Genomic DNA, 7689 nt, shown 5'->3' with positions numbered 1-7689 from the left:
CTGCTGTGTTTACATTCAGAAAGTGCAGTTTTTTTGAATTTGTAATCTTTTCTAAAATGCCGATTTTTAACCAAGAAGCATTTAATATTCGCGCCATCGACAAATACCGGAAATACGTTACGTAAAAAGTAAGTTTAAGATACAATTTAAGCATTTTGTTAATTAATTAATTAATCTCATTTTCCCAATATTTGAGGTTAGGAACGAGATTTTGAAAAACGGTTTTCACTCGCGTCTTTGGGTGTTATTTGGCTACTTTTCATAAAGAAAAAGTCATATCATTTCGTTTGATTTTTTTGATTTTTATAGGATTTTGGATCATGGTGTCAAAGCTAGCCCCCTGACGGAGAAGGATTCAACTAAATTAACATATTATGGCTGATTTCTTATTGCCCAAGGAATGCTCTTTTCAACGATACCAAATTTGTTACAATCGGTCAAACGGTTAAGAAGTTAAACAGGTTATTGCAAAAACAATTGAACGCCCTACGCCATCTTTGTTTTTGAAATAACTGAGTTTTTATTTTTACAAAAATGATAGACTGGTTCTTTTTAAAAATGTAAAAAAAAATGTTTATTATGCGAAATTTAAAGAAAATGCAATTTTAAATTTTAAGATGGCAGTTACTCCCGCTGGTGGTCATTTTTAGAACTTGAAAATATTTTCCAGCGATCCTTCATAACCGATTTACCCAATAATATTTTTTACCCCTAAGTCATACGACGAACAGTTCCCCAGATATGGCCGAGGAACAATCTTATTGGGTCACCCAGTACATTTTTGTAAAGTACTACCCTAGCACATAGCACCCTCTTCACCCGGAAAACAACTATCACCCTACCCATATTGTCAGTTGGATTTCTCCTTTGGACGGCAGCAGCAATTTGGAAAATTGAATAGTGGAACGTCTGAGGCAATACGAATGGACCTCCCGTATTACCAGTTGCATTGGGTTGCCTGTTGAAAATTAATTTCGAAAGATAATTGACTCAATTTTGATTCATGAGTAAACCGTGCTGCAGACTTACTTTCATTTAATTAGATGAGCTTTGAGTTACTCACCGATGTATCCGCAATGTCAAAAATGTGCCCCCGCAACTTAGGGTTTTAAGAGCAAACAAAGCTTGAGTTAATTGTCTTCAACCTTTTTACCCGCAACCGCTTCCTTCGTAAATTTGTTGCACTTCATATAAATAAATTGGATCCACAACTTTGATTAATAATTTTTTACGTGATGATTTCCAAAATGCACGTTTGAAAATTATAGCAGCCATCTCTCCCGTAACGAAGTGCTCTTTCTGCATACACCAGCCACGTATTAACTTACTTCTGCCGGCAAAAAAGTAGTAGCACCCGACCGGCACAGATTCTCTTCGAAAATTTCAGTAAGCATTCCGCTCTCCCATCAGATTTTTACTTAAATAGTAACGTAACGGCTGCACTGTAGCGGTGTTGGTTTCGATGCACCTGCCGCGATCTTCGCACGTGGATCCACGTTCGCCACTCTTCCGGTCTGGTCAGGTCGTAACCCAAGAAGGCCTTGCTTCGGGTGACGGCCGTGGCTGCGAACGGCATTACTTAAAACTGTTAGCAGCTCTCCGTAGCTCCTGAAGTGTCTAGGATCGCCTCGTTGCGAAGCAGCCAGTTCTGAAACAGGAAGGTGGGTGTTGCGAGATCGTTGACAACCAGGAAGGTTCCTTGTTGCCTAACTCCCATGGATAGTAGGATGCTGCCAAGAATGTCGAGGGTCTTGCCGGCGGCGGTGGATAGGTGTGCTGTCGTGGGCTTGGTACCTTCGTGGATGTGGTTGGAGAACAGACGATCGACAAATTTGTGAGAAGCCTCAGTGTCTAAGAGGGCGAGGCGATGTAGGCCCCCGAGCTCTACAGCCATATTTGGCAGCCCGATTTGTGATGGCTCGTGTATCTAGTGGATGATAGCCGTGGAAAAGGCGGCACCCCGGCCGCCTAGGCGGTTCCTTGTCTTGGTGGACAGTCGCGATGGACAGTAATAGCAGGAAGACAGGGAAACTTCCTGTAAGGGCTAGCGTCTGGTGGTCTGGTGATTTCTTCGATAACCTCCAAAGACTGCAGCATCTCGATCGCATTCTGGGAGAACGCAGACACCCTAGGTCCGAGGGAAGTGGTATGTTTCGTTGATGTTGACGTAGCTGGGTATACCGCTGGAGGAAGAGCAAGCCGAATTCGTTCTTCTGATCAGCCTGGATTTGATAGTCGGCTGTCGTAGTGCTCCGTAACCCACCACTGTCTCACTTAGGGGTAAGTCATGGGGAGGTAGGTGTGCTGCGTCCGTCAGCTGGCGGCCGCCTTCTGGGGTTGCTGTTCAGTCAGGGCGCGCTGGGCACTCGATGAAGCGGCGGTTTTGGCGAAGTACTTCTCCAGGTCGTCTTCAGAAGGAAACGTGGTCTTCGGGCGGGTCCTCGATGAGGTTTAGGAGGCCGGTTGTGGTGCTCTTCAATGATTGGAGTAGAGTCAACGTGATTAAGATCGATTGCTCTGCGATCGCGCTGGTAATAACAGCCGATGGCGACGAAATTGCTGTAGGAGTCGGAGAGGTGCTGGTGGAAGTGGGAGTCCTGCTCTATTTAGTAGCGTTTTTTTATGTGCCGTGCACAAAAAAAAACAAAAGTTGGAAATTGTTGGTTTCAACAGGACGGCGCACCCGCCCACAACGCCATAATCATGCGAAATTTTCCACTTTCCGGGAAATCTCGTATTCGTAATAAGAAAAAAATGCTACTCAGTACAGTATGTTCTTTATTTATGGGTAATAACATAAATTTGATGATGACCGGCTGCAGGATGGCGCGGCGGTGAGGTGGTCTCGAAATCAAAATGGCGGATCCAAATCCGACGTAGGTATTTATTAAAAGATGCCAAAGTAGATAGTGATGTACAGGTACAAAAACAAAGAAAAAAACAGGAAGAACCAAAAGGGTAGTAAGCAAATCACAAAGAAAATTAAATCCTTCAAGTAAAAAAATGGTGCGCTATGTCTTTTACAAGTAAATCGTATAACTACTTTTCCTCTTCTGAAGGTAAACGGGATTGTTCTGCGCAACGAAAAATGGAATAGTAAGGGAAATTATTATTTTAAAAAAAATGCTACTATGCATGACCTCTATTGGAAGAATAGGAAACTACGAAATGAAATCGATTGCAACTTACACGAACTTACAAAAGAAATACACAGATGGCGTAAGGAGTGACTGATTTAAAGTTTAAAGTTGACGGGTGAAAAAATGGATTATTGGGCAAAGTTACAAAAACAGAAGATGCGAATCCCTGCGAAACAATTGCGCAATGTGGCAAGGATTTTTAAAAATCAGTTTTCTGAGGTAGTGGGGAGGTTATTTAAGAATGTAACAGTAATCGATTGTGTGGCATAAAATTATGTTCGACAATAAATAGAATATTACTGTTTAAACATTAATGAACTGCTGTTTTGAATACACACCTGACCTATACCCGCATAGTTTATTCCATTATTTGACCATTGATCACAAATTTCCTTTATCGTCTGCCAAAGCATGCCCATTAAATAATCATGATGGAATATTTGCATGAGAAATTTAAAAAAAACCTTACGTGCTCTATGAAGAGCCGGAAATATCTTTATTGATGACAATCTCGCAGTTGTTCGGCAGATTTTTCGTATAATTACTTACCATCGTTTCTGAGCAAGGTTTATTTGGACTGGAATTTGGGGATAATTATCGAGCAGTTGTTTTTTTCCACAGGTTCAGGAGATCAATGTCGTTATCTACGGCGCCTTTGTTAATACCTAAGCCAAGGTCTACGTCAATAATCATATTTAACGCACAATCGAGTACACGTGTGTACCAAAAACTACGTATCCTATGCGAGATATGTCGCTATTGTGTAGTGTATATTAATTTGTTTACTATAATAATGACCAGCGCTACGCAAAACGTATCCATGCTGGCAGAATTCACAAACCTGCATTAAATAGGCAAAAATCTTGCCCCTAATCATCTAGTTCTGAGAAAATGCTCACTTATACTGCGAACCACGTATTGTTGAATATGACTCATTTCTAAAGTCGAGTAGTTTTACAATTCCATTATTCCACATATCTGAAAACACGCATTAGACTTGGAAATAGACTGGCATAGTTGTACTCTAATTCAGAATAAATGAGGTAAAGTCTGTAAACTTGCTGCAGTTCTTGAATAGTATAGAAAAATACTCAATTAAAATCAAATCCGGGTGTTGACCGACATTAAAATAGAAAACTTGTTTAAATCGAGAGCACGAAGCGATTCGCAGCTTTAGCCACCTCTCCACAAGTCCAAATAATTTAATTAAAGCACTAACGGAAAAATTTGCCATGAAAACTCAGATCTTGGGTCGTAATTTGGCCTCCATTAAATACACAGCTTATCATTTGCACAGTGCAGAAATTTATTCGACAAAAACCAATCGATAATGCTGTAAAAACGCGCACTCAGAGCCTACAAAAAATGCGATCGATTCAAACACACTGACAAAAACAGGCTGGATTTGTTGTAATTTAAAATGTAAAAGTGGCTTTTTGGTGGTGGATAACTTTATCGGGTACATGGAAAAACCTTTAAAAAACGGCGCACCTATGCGATTACTGCTCAGTGGGCACAATGCTTGAGCTTAACTCGATCTACAACGTTCACTTTTAAACCGGTAGTACGACCAAACTTTGAGCTTTGAACAACTGCCAAGCTTTGGACTTTGAACGGTGAGCAACATTCGGACTTTAGGCGGCGATCAACCTTTGAACTTGACACTGACTTAGTTTTAAAGATCACCAGATTATTAACCTTTGAGACCTCTAATTAGTTTTGAAAGTCTTCGTCAGGAGGCGACCGAGATAACATTTGACGGCACCCAAACATGGAGTTGGGTTAGGATATCTCTATTGTCCCTCTATGGCCATCGCTTGCTTTGGTGACGAGTGGTAAACATACGCTATCAATGGCGATCAAATACACCACACACTCCCTTCTAAGACCTCGCCGCATCTTCCACAAATCGGTCGTTTATTTGGTTTTCAATGTCGTAGGGTCGTTAACCATTATGACCTTTATTTAGTTTTAAAGTCAAATGACCTTGACACTAGAAAATTGCCTTTTGGGAGTTCAGATAGAATCAGCACTTTTCGGAGCTACCGCTTGGTACTCGAGTATTTACATAAAGTGCTCGGCGCTCGAGCGGTTTTTTCAGTCCTTGAGCGGTTTTTCCGCTCATAAGCGTTTATTTCCGCTCGCGAGCGTTTTTTCCTTTAGCGAGCGCTTTTTCCGCTCCTGAGCGTTTTTTTCGTTCGTGAGCGCTTTTAACCGCCCTCAAGCGCTGAAGGATTAAGCACCGCTCGCGAGCGTTCTTCCGCTCCTGAGCGCTTTTTCCGCTCTTGAACTTTTTTCCGCTCACGAGCACTCCCACGAGCACTTTTAGGAGTGCTCGGAACTCGCAAGCGGTTTTGCGAGCATTTTTGAGACAATTAGAGCGCTCGTCGCTCGTCGATCGAGCGGTTTTTTAGAACGCTCGACCCAACTCTGCGCCGAAGCAACTCCAAGGATACGTTCAGACACGGCGATAATCGCGCGGTTCGACTGGGACCTTATTTATGTCCATGAACCTAGCAGAGCAGATCAGAAGAAGACCATCAAACATATTGCATAATTAGGTGCTGATTAAGTGCCCTATTCCCGAATTAAATGCACCTTTTTTTTAAAATTAGTACATGTTCTGCCAGCTGCATATGAGGTCAGCAGAACACTACCTCAAAAATCCAAGAAAATGAAAAGTGAACTAACTATAATTAGGTGCTAATTAGGTGCTAATTAAGCGCCCTATTCGCAAATTAAATGCTCCTTTCTTTTTTTAAATTATTACATGTTCTGTCAGGTGCATATGAATTTATCAGACCACAACCTTCAAAAATTAAGAAAATGAAAAGTTAACTAACTATAATTAGGTGCTAATTAGGTGCTAATTAAGTGCCCTATCCCCGAATTATATGCTCCTTTTTTTAAATTATTACATGTTCTGCCAGGTTCATATGAACTCAGCAGAACACTACCTTTAAAACCCAAGAAAATGAAAAGTGAACTAACTATAATTAGGTGCTAATTAGGTGTTAATTAAGTGCCCTATCCCCGAATCATATGCTCCCTTTTTTTAAATTATTACATGTCCTGCCAGGTGCATATGAACTCGGCAGAACACTACCTCAAAAATTCAAGAAAATGAAAAGTGAACTAACTATAATTAGGTGCTAATTAGGTGCTAATTAAGTGCCCTATCCCCGAATTATATGCTCCTTTTTTTTCAAATTATTACATGTTCTGCCAGGTTCATATGAACTCAGCAGAACACTACCTTTAAAACCCAAGAAAATGAAAAGTGAACTAACTATAATTAGGTGCTAATTAGGTGCTAATTAAGTGCCCTATCCCCGAATCATATGCTCCCTTTTTTTAAATTATTACATGTTCTGCCAGGTTCATATGAACTCAGCAGAACACTACCTCTAAAACCCAAGAAAATGGAAAGTGAACTAACTATAATTAGGTGCTAATTTGGTGCTAATTAAGTGCCCTATCCACGAATTAAATGCTGCTTTTTTTAAATTATTACATGTTCTGCCAGAGGTTCAAAATTAAAAAAAAGGAGCATTTAATTGGGGAATAGGACACTTAATTAGCACCTAATTATAGTTAGTTCACTTTTCATTTTATTGGGTTTTTAAGGTAGTTGTTTGATTGCGTTTTGCTGACCTTGCTCTGCTAGGTTAATGGACATACCTCTTATTTACATGGAAATGTTCCAAATCGTTTAGACGCAACGGCCTGAGACCCACGTGAGAATCGGGCGATTATCGCCGTGTCCGAACGCAGCTTAAACTGTAAAGTACATAACGTCCCAAGATCACTATTTAAAGGGCAATATTGAACTCATTTTTGGGGGTGAACGACCAAACGGCTACTCTCCACCTTTCCACGACCGATCTAACGGGTCTTTGACTCATTTTCCCAGGAGTCCTAAAGTCACCTCTAAGAGGCGAATGACCTTTGAATTTCACTTTGAGCTATTCTCCCAGTTCACCATCAGGTGGTGATTTACCTTGAACTGGTTCAGAACCGACCCTACATGACTACACATAACGACGAGTTAAAATCTCCTAGAACACCGCGTTTAATCTACCAAAACTTTACAACCACCATGACCGACTGTCTTTCACCAAGAAGTCATTTTTAACGTCCGATACGCCTCTTTAAAACATTCTTTTCTTCTATTCCTCCCTAACTTACTTCTTTAGCACACCATGCTGCATGGGGGCGGCACGGACACCTTCTCGAGTACTTGCAAACAACTGATTCCTCCTTTGAGTGTCTGATGAGTCGTCGCTTTCGGACCACAGGCCAGCTTTGGCCATTGAGGCATTTTTGGGACTAGTGCCTTTACACTTAGTTGTGGAGGCAGAGGCTCGGAAGGGTTACATACGGCTAAACGATTGGGACGAGTGGAAGGATCGAGGCAGCTTTTGGGCACGGGCGGATCTGAGAGGAAACCCTCAGATCCGATATCCTCCTCGCAAGAAGGCATGTGATCCGGGATGTCTTCCTAAGACCAAAGAGTTATAAAACCACTCTCTCGAACATGGACCAGTGA

This window comes from Photinus pyralis, unplaced genomic scaffold (assembly GCF_008802855.1).
Source record: "Photinus pyralis isolate 1611_PpyrPB1 unplaced genomic scaffold, Ppyr1.3 Ppyr1.4_LG10, whole genome shotgun sequence".
NCBI lineage: Eukaryota > Metazoa > Arthropoda > Insecta > Coleoptera > Lampyridae > Photinus > Photinus pyralis.
Note: the sequence above shows the minus strand (reverse complement) of the source record.